The 12488-nt window shown below is 41.7% G+C and overlaps 1 protein-coding gene across 1 annotated transcript in view; it reads left to right on the top strand.

The window, feature by feature from the left end:
* Nucleotides 1-12488, top strand: part of bach2a (BTB and CNC homology 1, basic leucine zipper transcription factor 2a) — a 67849-nt gene that overhangs the window by 10011 nt on the left and 45350 nt on the right. The gene's annotated exons all lie outside the window — the stretch shown is intronic.

The raw sequence follows: 12488 nt of genomic DNA, 5'->3' as shown, positions 1-12488 counted from the left end.
ACCCCCCATTGTCTTCATATGTGTATTAATTTCATTTAAAAAATCACCACAATGTGTGCAATAGTGACTTTGTACTTTTTAGGTGCATCCTTATGTTTAAGTTAAATTTCAGCTGACTTCTGGTCCTAAAAACATTCAACAGTATGCGGAATGCAAATTGATATTAAATTCAAGGTGTGATAGGCGTTTGAAATTGACCCTTGCCGCTTGTGCATGCGTTTGCTGTGCTGTGGGTCTGTTTTTTCTGCTTTTTGCTTTTGTTCTTCTTATTCATTTTTATTAGCCATTTCATAAGCCTTGTGGTGACTTTTGTGCCTGTCTGTTTTGTTCTTCATTTAGAAAAAAATAAACACAACAAGAAATATCTTGGAAAAGGACAGGGTTGAATAGTCACTGGTAAAATGGTTAATGTAAAGTTTAAAAGGTGTCTGTTTGCCTTATTGCTTTTGTCAGCTTTTTTATGTTAAGCTGCAGAATCTGTAGCACTTGTGTAGTCAAGATTTTAAAGAAGAGGAAGGCAGGGGTGGGTTCGGGGGGGGGGGGGGGTTGACATAGTTCAGGGTTTGCATCCTGTTAAGCTTGTACAGGTGCTGGCTTAGAGGTAGATGGGGGTGTTAGGGTGGGGGGAGGGGGGGCGTACCACCCACTTCCTGTATCACATTCTGCGGTGCAGTGTGACTCAGTGTCCCGTTACCAGATGCTGAAATTAACAGGAATCGCTCTTGTGGCTTCTTCATAGCTTCAGACCTGCCGTCTTTTAATCTCTGGTGATGTCATCACAATTTGCGGCATCTGGGTCTCGTCTTTTGTCTTTCGAACTGTCAGCAGTTCAGGAACACAACCGTGCAGGATTATTTCAGACTCACAGCATATGTCCTCCCTGATCCCCTTGCATTTTCTCAGATAATTGTAAACAGATACCGTGTAACCGAGTGCTTTGTCACTTGCTTTTTTTTCCAGAGCTGTGCTGGTTCACTGCGTCTTGAAGCTGAGCAAACTGTTTTGAGTTTAGGCCTGCTGATGCTGGCCTAGTTCTTCAGATTTTTGATCACCGTGCGATGGTATTGTGCGTAAAACTCAATTTTTCCATTTCTAAAGGTGTTTGAAATGAAAGGTTGGGCGCCAAGCATTTATGAGTCATCCACTACAAGGGCATGTGTCAGTCCTTGCGGAAAACACAATGAAAAATTGCAGGGCCATCAGAATTTTATTATATTTTATTAATTTTTTGCTTCTTACACATGCATATGGAAAATTTCAAGGTGCCAATCGTTAATTATGTCGCTGTACGGTAAATCTGGCCGTCGTTTGGAATCTACGTTCTCCTGCGGAGGATGGTTCTAATTCTGATGCATCAACTCAGATTAACCTGTCTTTGAACTCTGAAAGCTGACTTAAACCAAAGACATGTGGAAACTATTTGTTTACAGAACTGTCCTGATGTGTTCCACAGTGCCGCAGGGTACAGTGCCACATCAGTCACTTCATTGAACAGTGGCTACAGGATGGTAAAACCAGTTCTTCAAAACCAGCAACAGACAAGCTTGGTTCTTCTTTTGAGGTGAATGTAACCTACGCCCTGTTCTGACCTGTGCTTTGTATCCAGATATATCCAGATTGTGTCCAGATTCAGTCGAGATGGATGTCAGTTCACACCTGGCATCAGAATGCGTCTCCACATGCGCCTGGAGTGACCACTCGTGATCAGATCTCACTGCCCCGCTCAATATGCAAATAAACACGTACGTCATTTCCGTTTGCAAAGACAAAATGCGTTGTCGTTTTTAAGTGGCTGGAGGCAGCAATGCACTACCTGTGCCAGAAATTAAAAGAAGAAGAAGGAGGAGTTTGCGAAGACATTGGCGCACGGGCAAAATCAAAACAAAAACAGAACGGGTCTATTCCTTGGCGTGTTCCAGGCAATCCAAATCGTCCAAGATGTTTGACGCACTCGTAATATGTCTCTATGCGCTTTTCAAAATTTTAAAACATCGTGGACAAGGCCGGTTTATACGATTTGAGAACCAACTGGAGATGAGAAAATGAGGAACAAAAGGAGAGCCGCTGCTTTTGCCTCTGCTGGGATAGGGCAAATGAGTATGTACTTCCGCTTACGCAGAGGACATCAGTTGAATAGGTGGTCCTTCAGTGTGGCCCAGGACGCATACGTGTACACACTGCTAAAAGAATGTGGAAATATGTGACCCAGACCACCTCCGAATGTGGTCTGAGTGATCGGATCTCAGTGCATCTTGGGTGCATTCACACCTGTAGTTAGAGCTGTGAGAGTTGTGATCGGATCACTCAAGACGCATTTTAATGTCAGGTCTGAACAGAGAGTAATACTAGATGCTGCCCATCAGCTGACTCGTTGCTGTTACTCCATGCCCACAGTCGGAAACTGAAGAGTAATTCTTTTATGCAGTATGTTAATGTGAATTTGAAAAAAAAAAAACTATATCAATGTCTAAATGCATAGGAAAGAACAGTGTCCACGTCTGACAAGGCACATGTTAAAACACAAACTGGTGTGAATTTTCTCTCTCTCTCTCTCTCGCTCTCTCTCTCTCTCTCGCTTACACACACACACACACACACACGTACACACACCCGCACGCAAGTCAAAAAAGAGTTAGCGGGTTTTAGTAATTATTTAAATACCTTCCTTGTGAGGCTGATTAGTGTTTAGACTGCCTAGTGACATGTCTCAATTGACAGAACCCTCATCCACACTTTGCGAATGGATTGTGCTGTCGTCGAACATTGATATGCAATTCGCCAACTTCAGAAAACAAATAGTAATGTTATGACTCACTCTTGCTCTCAAATATGTGTACTGTTTCTTGACTTTTCATACAAGGGGTGCCCAATTTTTCTGCTACCATTACCCTCAATGGTTTCAAAAGGGAACCCCCCCCCCCCCCCCCCAAAAGTGTTATTTTTTTCCTAATGGGAAAAAAAGATGTCTGCTGAGCATGATCAGTGAGTGCTTTTACATTTGGTTACTCACTCAGCAGACGTACTGGCGACTTATGAAGCTTGCAGTTTTCCGCCTTACCCTCACTCTGACACATTTGTAGGGCCAGAGGTGCATGGCCGCCTCAATCAAAGATCTGACAGCAGAACCCTACACAGCTTTCCTAGGTTTCAAACTCGTGACCCCGTGTCACCCCCAAGATCCTGTGGAATAACAGCCATTTTTCATTTGACTATTTGTAGGGAAATCTTGATGTGCAAGCTAGTTTCTGCGAATGTAATATGTTTATAGCTTGGTGTGTCAGAAACCTTTTAATAGAAAGTTAAATCATAACTTTGGATTACAGGGTGGGTAATATGCCCCACAAAAAAGAACATAAGCTGTTTTGTGTCAGCATGGATAAGTAATCATAGCAAGATTCATAAACAAATGTTTTACCAACCAAAAGGAGTCTATAGTAAAGAAATTAACAGGGGCTCTTTTGAACATGGCATCCAGAATCTGTTTATGAAAATCTTGCTGTTTTAGTGTATTTCCTTCAAAAACAAGTGAAAAAACTGCTATTACGGTAACATTTTTTCACAGAACTCTTATACTTTCCTTTCGCAAGGGGAAAACCCATGAAGTTGCTTGTGCAGAAGTAACCTGAAATGTAACTGTAAAAGCCGATTAATGGCTTTACATGTAGATTACGTGCATAAAGTCAAAAATAATATCCACTTATTCTTGGTCTGCTGAGGCACAAAGAAGGGCTCTGTTTGAACTATTAGTCTCATAGTTTAGGCTGTGGCTTAGGGTTAAGAGCTTAGTAAGTTTGATTGTGGTTGAAAGGCAGGGTCGTTCTGAACACGCTGACTGAGGCGTGACCTTGTTTGGACCTCGTGATGATCTAATGCTGTCAGTCGACAAGGGTGTCTACATCTGTTGAGACCAATCATCATCTGATGGATAACATGTACATCTACAGTTTGGCAGGAATGTCATGTGACTCTGGGGTTGTTTTGGCAACGGGGCATATCATCAAATCAGCGGCTCTCACGATGTGGCTCTCTGTTAGTTAAGGTGAAAGAGGCCATTGTATCTGTCACCGTGAGGCTGGCTTGATGGAAGATTGTTAGCCACCCCTCAAGATTTCTGAGCAACAGAATTTCTGCTTGTTAAACAACCGGAATGTTCTTGGTGAAATGTGTGGAACTGTATGATCCAATAAGCTGTCAGGGTCTTAGCTCCCAAGCGGCTCATGCACTAAAGGTGCTCACCAGGAGTGAACCCTAGGACATATACTGTAGCTTGAACTTTGCTGGCTTGTGTCGAGGCTGCAATTAAACCTCATTTGTTGACTGATTAGGAGTCTGCAGGACACAATTGGCTTTGTCCAGTCTGATGCATAGGTAATGTCTCATAGGCTGTAAGATTACATTACATTACATTACATTACAGGCATTTGGCAGATGCTCTTAACCAGAACGACGTACAACAAAGATGGTGCAAAGATCATCTTGTGTTTTTTTATCCTCACCAATTATTTATAACACAACCACATTCTTGACTGCTCATTGTGTTGAATAAAGGTGGGGGAGATACCACTGGGTTTCTCAGCACAAAGGACATTTGGTGGAAAGTTTTGTAGTTTGTTTTTCCAGACTGGCTCTTAGAGGAAGACTCCAAAGTACCACTGGTGAAAAAAGTACAGTCACCGTGGTATCTACACGTACATGAGGAAGTTGCACCCCACTTTATTTTTTAGGAGAAAAATTTTCACCTTCCCGGTGGCTGATTCTGCCTGCAATCAAATTTCATAAGTCTGTTTGGTGTATCCAACTGAAGTATTTGCTCTTAGTAGTTAGAATGTGCTGAGATTACCCATTGGTCCAGACCACCAACACTGTGGGGTGTTTCATTATTCAACCAACCCACAGCTTGGTTTTGTGCACATTACAAAATTGACACAGGAATGCTTTGGCAATGGAATAGGGTTAAATTTCTTATTTTGCATTTACAAATAGGGAAGGAGAAGAGAAACATTGGTAAGAAAATATTATTTTTTAATAAATGAGTCAAAGCTCATATATTCCTAATGGGCTCAAGAATAAAATAATCCATTAGTAAATAATAGTTACATTGTGCCATGATGTATCAGCATAAACTAGACAATCCTTTGTGTCAAAAAGTCATTTCATAGTAAGTAAAAAATTTAACATACTTAGTTCATTTTCTCATTTATTCTTGAATGCACTTAGTTTTTTATCAGGACACCAGAAAAGTGGAAAAACTCACTATTGGTCAAAGCAAATCAGTCCATGCTGTACCAGAACCCTGACGCACACCAGCGAAAGCCCGCCCACTTCATAACAGTGAGGTGCATTCCTTTATAATTACAGGAGGTGCTCTGGGGAGACAATCAGAGGTCCTCCCCATCCAAGGTGTTGACTGGGGCCTCCGGGGGGTGGGCAGGAAAGGTGTAGTGTTGATGAAGTTTTTTTAATTGGATAAGGGCCTGCTTAAAAAGTGCCTGTGAGTGCTGGTCCGAGGTCAGACCTTATGGCAGACTGCTGTCACAAGGGTTAAAGGTCGAAAGTGGTAGAGCTGACCTGGGACCAGTGCCTGTTGCACAGACCGAGATTAGACATTGTTAGACCCTCCTCCGACCGCTGTCCCACTGCCAAGCTCTAGTTGTGACGTGTCTGCTGGAAGAGAAGGCCTGTGCTCAGATAAGAACCAGATGACTGACTGGAACACCCGCGTGGATCTCGCAGGGTGTGAATCATATGGGAAACGGCCAAGAAATATTGTAAAGATAATCCTCCGTGCCAGCAAATTGCTCATTGTGAAACAGCATGTTGCCATCTAAGCCTGCAGAAGCCGGTTGCCATTTACTACACACTGAGTTCTGTGAGCTTGCCGATTGGAGGAAAGCTTGTGGTAGCGAGTGAGCTTTTTTATTTTGGTTATCTCTCCATCCTAAATCCCCTCTTGCCCCTTTCTCATCAGAGTGTTTGCTTTTGATTTTTGGCACTGTTTCGGGGAAGTTGTTTGTTTTCAATCATATAGGTCTTTGGGAAGAGTGAGTGTCCTCAAAAGAAAAGGAGAACAGATTGCTCATATGTTGCAAATATATTTTTCCCTGCATTCTGTCCTCTGTTCAGAAAAGAGGATGCTCACCTTCCTGAAGTAAAACTCCTTGCTGTGCTCTAGTATGAGCGTTTCTCCATTTGGAGGAGGGCACGGGGTGTGGGTAATTGAGGTAACTGCTCAGTTAATTCATACAGTTTTGCAAGGCCCTCTCCCTCCTATTTTTATGAGAATATGTGAACCCTTATGAGTGTGGGGTGTAATCTGAACCTGTAGAATGGTGGGGGGGGGAAGGGTCATGGTAATGGGGGGGGGGGGTGCAGTTCAGGGTACTCTCTGCAGAGTTAGGCCACCTCCATCCACCACTGTACGCTCCAAAACTCAGCCTGCTGTGAGCAGATGGATTTGTTGAGTCATGTGACATCATGTATGAGAAAAACACAAGCGAGGCCAAGACGGGTGATGGGGGAGGGACTGTGTTGAGATGGGGGATGGGGCAAAGAGTGGGGGGTGGGGAGCAGAGGAAATCTGCTCACAGGCTCACCAGACAAAGGAATGCACTTGACGAGGCTTGTATAAGGTCATGTCTAGTGAACTCCTTTGGGAGAGCTGTCAGCGTGGATTTATTTTGGCACATTGCTGGCATGCAGAGGGAGGCAGAGCCTACAGAGAGGAGGCATGCCGACCCTGGAGCGCAGTCACCCCAGGGAAGGTAACCGGCAAGTAGCCACAACCAAAAAGCACGCCCTAAAGAGGCTAGCTGAGGTTGGGCCTGTCTGAATTGCGTGGGATGCCCTTTTGGACAGTTTATTTATTTATTTTATTTATTTATTGTCTTCCTGCTCTGCTTTAAGTTCTCATCTCATCATTTATCTGTGGCGTATTAAAATGAATTGCCTTACAGTGGTAAGCAGCAACATGACATCTAGGTAAAATATGTAATATAACCATATTCGTTTGGTAATCGCAAGTTGACTGCAGAAGGTTCAAATGGTGACTTTGCTAATCTCTTTAGCATGTGCCTCATAAAGTTTCGCCTTATACGACCCAATTCTGGACCACAGAAGACGTATCCGCAGTACTCAGATGTTTTCTGGCATATGTTAAAATTGAAATGTTTGAAACTGTTGAACATAACAGAGAGGAAAGGGAACATTATACTCTGGGGTATATGTGTTTTACTGCAGCAGCGCTGAATAGGTTTTAATGGCATATTTACAAGTTACCCTAAATACACATCCTGTCCTTAATGAAACGGCTTCATATAACAGTGAGCAAATGTTATCCGGTAAGGAGTATTTTACCCACTGAAGTGAGATGTTTCTAGTGTCAGCTGTCATTTCGCACACTTTATGTGCAAGCAGACATTTAATAGTGGTAAAACAGAGCACTCAAAATATACTCTATTCTTTTCACTGTAACTGGAGTAGAGGAGAAGGCTATGCTAAAAATACTGGCTCCCACTGTATGGAAATATTAGCCAGTCTACCCTAACATAACACTGCTCGTCTAGCAAAGAGAAAAATGAAAGGAACCTAAGTTGCCCTCAAAATAAACTCTTCAGATGTTTTACGGTGCACTGTTGGTAAATTTAATATTAATATTTTGTACTTGGAATAGATAGTGGTGGAATAAATATGGTTAAACTCTTAGAATCTCTTAGAAGTTTGCAGTGGTGAAAACTTCACCTGGAGAACTTATCCCTGAAAGCTTTTTTGGCTTGTTTGAGGATGAAGCGTGAAGTCTGTTTTCCATGTTTCTAGTAAGACCAGTCTGACTTGATGAAATCCCGAATAAATTTATAAGAGCATGATGTGGATATGGATGTGGACAAAATAACATTGATAGCTGTATAACAAAATAGCAATTATATTATAAACCAGGGATTTCCGAACTGGGGTCCACTGATCCCCAAAGCTCTGTTATGGTGGGGTTCCTCAGCACAATGTGAGCATAGTTTATGTTTCCATTTTTCATAAAACACAAATATTGGTCTCTCAGATCAAATACAGATGGTCTGGTTTACTCATCCTTTATAAAATTACAGTCTTATAAATACTATAATTGAAAGACTGTAATTGATTCCATTGACTTTTTAAAACAAAGATACAACTTAGATGAAAATCTTCTACCCCTTTTTCTCATGTCTGTTTGCAATGGGTAAAGGAAAATGTTAACAAATAAAAGCAAACATTATTTCTTATTTTCATAGATGTCTTCCATTACAGGTTCCTTATTCTCCCTTAAGACAAATCATCAGAGAAAGGAGAGTAAACTATAGTTTTAAGGCACCTGCCTGCCACTGTGGAAACCATCCTGTACTGTTGTATTGAGCTGAGGATTCTGGAATTGAGTCTTGAAGCATGACATTCAAAGAGGGGGCTTTCAGTTCGGGTGTGGAATGACTAATGCTTATATAACTATCCTGGCGAAGAAGGGGCACTTGTTGTAGTAGAGTGTGGCATAGTGTTTTTTTTGGTCTTTAAAATCTGAGGCTGTGCACTGTGAGACAGATGAGTGCCAATGTTCTGGGTGATGAACTATTACGATAATTTCTGCATATTTTCTGAATGAAATAAAAACCACATTACCATACAGCATATTGACTTTTTTATTTGTCTGCTTTTATTTTCTTTAATCTTACCTGATGTGCTTGTGAACATCCCAAATTCAGAGTCCATGTGAAAAGACTCTGGGGGAAAAAACACTACCACTTGTGTCTGTTACATCCGGGGTCTCCTGGTCCTGGAGAACCAAAGGCTGTGCTGGATTTTGTTGTTGCTCAATTAGAGCAGTTGATTCTACAGTTAACTCACTTCATCTGGTTACTTGGGTCTGAACTGGGTGCTGATTTTCACATGAAAACAAAAACCAGCAGAGCTTCTGGCTTTCCAGGACCGCAGTTGCAGACCCCCGTATTAGACGTTGACACGAAAGCAAACTACAGCGTCATGTGATGTGACTTTGTTGGTCAGACAGAAGCAGCAAGGCTGTGCTTCTGATTGGCTGTGCTTCTGATTAGCTGTCATATTGGCATTTCGCATGACCTCTGAAGTTTGGAGGTCACTACTGCATCAGATATGATAACAAAAGCCACACGGTGGTTACGATTGGGAATGTGCTCAAAAATATTCAATTATTGTCCTTGCGATTTATTACTCAGCCCTACATATTATACAGAATGACTTCTTTATTGTTTTTGTCAAAAAGAATATCTGTCTGCAGTCTTAATATTGGTTTGTGTGAAGCAGCATGCAGAAGCTGTTCAGTTTCTTTACCCTTTTCTTTACTCATTCATTCAACAGAAGCAGCAGTGTTGAATTCAGAGTTGGTCAGACAACATAAGATGCATACTCTAAACCAGGGCGAAGAGATGGACAAAGGTTTATATGAACGCTCATTACACTTGAGGAATTTAGCTTGTGGGTTGAAAGGAAAAATAAGCACCCAGGGGTACTCAAGGACAGGACCATGTCTTAGGATGTGCTCCAACTGGCCCAGAGAGATGGCTGCAGTCCTGGTATGATTGAGGATTTAAGATATCTTGGAACCAGTGGGAGTAAAACTAGAAGTTCCATATGTAGCCATGTTGCACTGTGTTGCTCTGTCTTGTTTTGTCGCAGGACATGGTATAAATGCAGCTCTATTCCAGTTGATGCCCTGTTGTGAAATATTCAGTGTTAATCCAGCTGGTCAGTTTACAAGTGCATAAAATGTGCTCTATGACAGTAAAATGTATTTGATTAGAGTTGACTTAATGACCACTCCACATTTTGCATTACAGATTGAACTTTTATCAGGGCATCTGTTCTACGGTTTGCCTGTTTCTGTCCATCTGTTAAAACTGGAACCCGTTTTTTCTCATGCGTAATAGCAGTGGCATTTGTAATTTGATGACATATTTCATTGGTTAGGCATCATAATTCAAATGATCTGTACTGTAATATTAGAACGTTTATAAAAATAAACATGGTCTGAATGCTTACATAATGTTATCTGTATACTGTATTCCTCTTTTAAATGAGCACGTAATTATTTTTTAATGTATTTTTAAATTAACATATCAGCAAAAACACCATCTGCTCTCAGCCCAGTTGCACAGCATGCTCTTGATATCACTTTGATCATTTCATTCAGAATAGCCTTTTGGCAAAGGGCAATAACCAATGACGCTAAACCACTGCCCCACCTAGGGTTTTAACAGCTAGCTGCTTTTACTAAACGGCTGTCTTAACTTGGCTTGCATTGGGTGCGATTTCAAATACAGCACTCCTAGTGTTCCCAGGCATTGTGTTAGTCACTTTGGACATGGTTCTTGCTAAGCAAACGAAATACAATTATGTTAAGTATTTCTATTTAAGATCTAGGGTCATATTAAACTGGTTATCATATCAACAGGGTAGTCTGCTAAATAGGGTCGCATCACATTCCTGTCTCGTCACCTTCAATCTTTTTTTTTTTTTCTTTAAACTGGTATTCAAAATCGGATGTGATTGGATAGGATTTTGGTATGTGGGGAGGGGTTTCAGTCGGTGTTGCTGAGGTGTTTTTTCTCCAATTATCAAGTTCAGGGAAGTGTTCCTCACGTGAGACTGTGCATCTTTGAAGTGTGAAGGCCTTGTTTGAGCCCACGTGCTCCGTACCTGCAAGATTTGTCACAGCATCCGAGACGTCTTATTCACCACCTGCCACCACCTTCCTTCCGTATCCTCACTGAGAGGGTACAGGGGGATTACAGGGGGTTCAAGAATTCAAACCCCAAAAACTGAACCAATAGCAATCATAAAATATTATATTAGAATATAAATCATGTAATATAATTAAGCATTGTACTATTGCGATATAATTTAACTGGAATGTAAAGAAATACAGTTATAAATCCAGTAGACAAACAGTCCTTTTACTGCCTTAAGTGCAAAATAGGCTAATCGCTAATAGTGTTCTTTTTCAATGGCAGGTGGTTAAATATTTGGTTAAATATCATGCATTCAGAAAATATCTCCACCCAAAAATACATCTTATTCTACTGCAGCAGAATTGATTAGTTGTAATGATGGGGAAAGTGGATTGTACAAGTGCACATTAATCTGTTATTTTCTCTGAGTCAGCGAAACTTAATAAACAATAAACACCTCACTCAGAGCTGATTTTGCTGATCTGCACAATTGGTCTTCTTGAAGGTTACTTGGAGCTGTGGCATGGAACTTATCTATATCAAATACATCTATCAATCAGAATGTGTTTACTCACTGAAAATTGACTTTTATAGTTTTTTTAAGGGAACATATTTGCTTGGAGGAACCAATCACCTACCACTTTCAGTTGCCCTAACAAAAAACAATTATAATGAATTGTTATGATGAGCATTTCCTTGGACTGCATTGTTATTCTTAAAGTGCCATAATACTGTGGAATTCATTTTAGGTGTATGCCACTTTCTCAGTGTATTGCATTTCAAGTTGAGTTTTTGCGTTGTATGAACTTGGCCTTCACAAATATTGCTGAGCAAGGGGGGTTAACTTAGTGTCGTATAGAAAGAGATTTGTCTGCCCCCTTGAGTTACACTTGAGTCTCGATTTAAGACATATTGTCTCAATGTCTCTCAATCTTCTCCTCATTATTCACGCTCACTGGCTGCCTCAGTGGAAATTCTAGATAGCAATTCATCAGGAAAAGTGAATGGGTTGCTGCGGCCACAGTGGAGCCCGCTGTGTGTGGCATAGCCTGTGTTGTGCTGAAAAAAACCTCGCGTAAGGTCTGCTAACCCATCTGGCGTGGGAGATTAGCAGCGGACAGGGCAGATGGGGCCACTCGCCGTCTGCGGTTCACCAGCGAGCGTGTAAATCTGACTGTACTACGGATAAGCTTGATTGGCTCAGACGGCGTGTTTGTTCCGCGTGTCGCTAGCGAGTGGCCGTGCCGAGAGATGAAAGTGGAGGTTCCTCGACGCTAGGCTACAAAATTGGAGATGCCGCGGGACAGGTGGCTGGTCGGGTGCAGGATGGTGCCTTGTCAGGTGAACTGCCGGAGGGGAGGAGCGGGCGAGGAGCGAGCACTTTGTTAACCAACAGAAATCTCTGAGGAAGCGTCAGGGGGAGGGGCCTGGGTGGATTCCTGGAATACCATCAGAGCTGTTACTTAGCCCCGCTCATACATGGAACCAGCAACATTGCTGGGTTTGATTATCCGGGTTAAGTAATGGTTTCCCGCATTCACACATACATCTCCTATACGGTAAAAAGCTGTGTCGGGTCTGTTCACACATGACATGACCATTCTGTATAGATTGGGCAAGGCACGATGTCTATCCTCCTTGAAACAATGCTGGACAGATATTAATGTTACATTAAGTCGTCTTTTTAAAAAAAACAGATATTTTGTTGAATAACAGAATAATAGTTTCGGTAGAGATGTAAATCCTACCAATACAATGCAGTTG

The sequence above is a fragment of the Anguilla rostrata genome, chromosome 1 (genome assembly GCF_018555375.3).
Source record: "Anguilla rostrata isolate EN2019 chromosome 1, ASM1855537v3, whole genome shotgun sequence".
Lineage (NCBI taxonomy): Eukaryota > Metazoa > Chordata > Actinopteri > Anguilliformes > Anguillidae > Anguilla > Anguilla rostrata.
The sequence above is the reverse complement of the archived record's forward strand: the minus strand, read 5'-3'. Positions and strand labels throughout refer to the sequence as shown.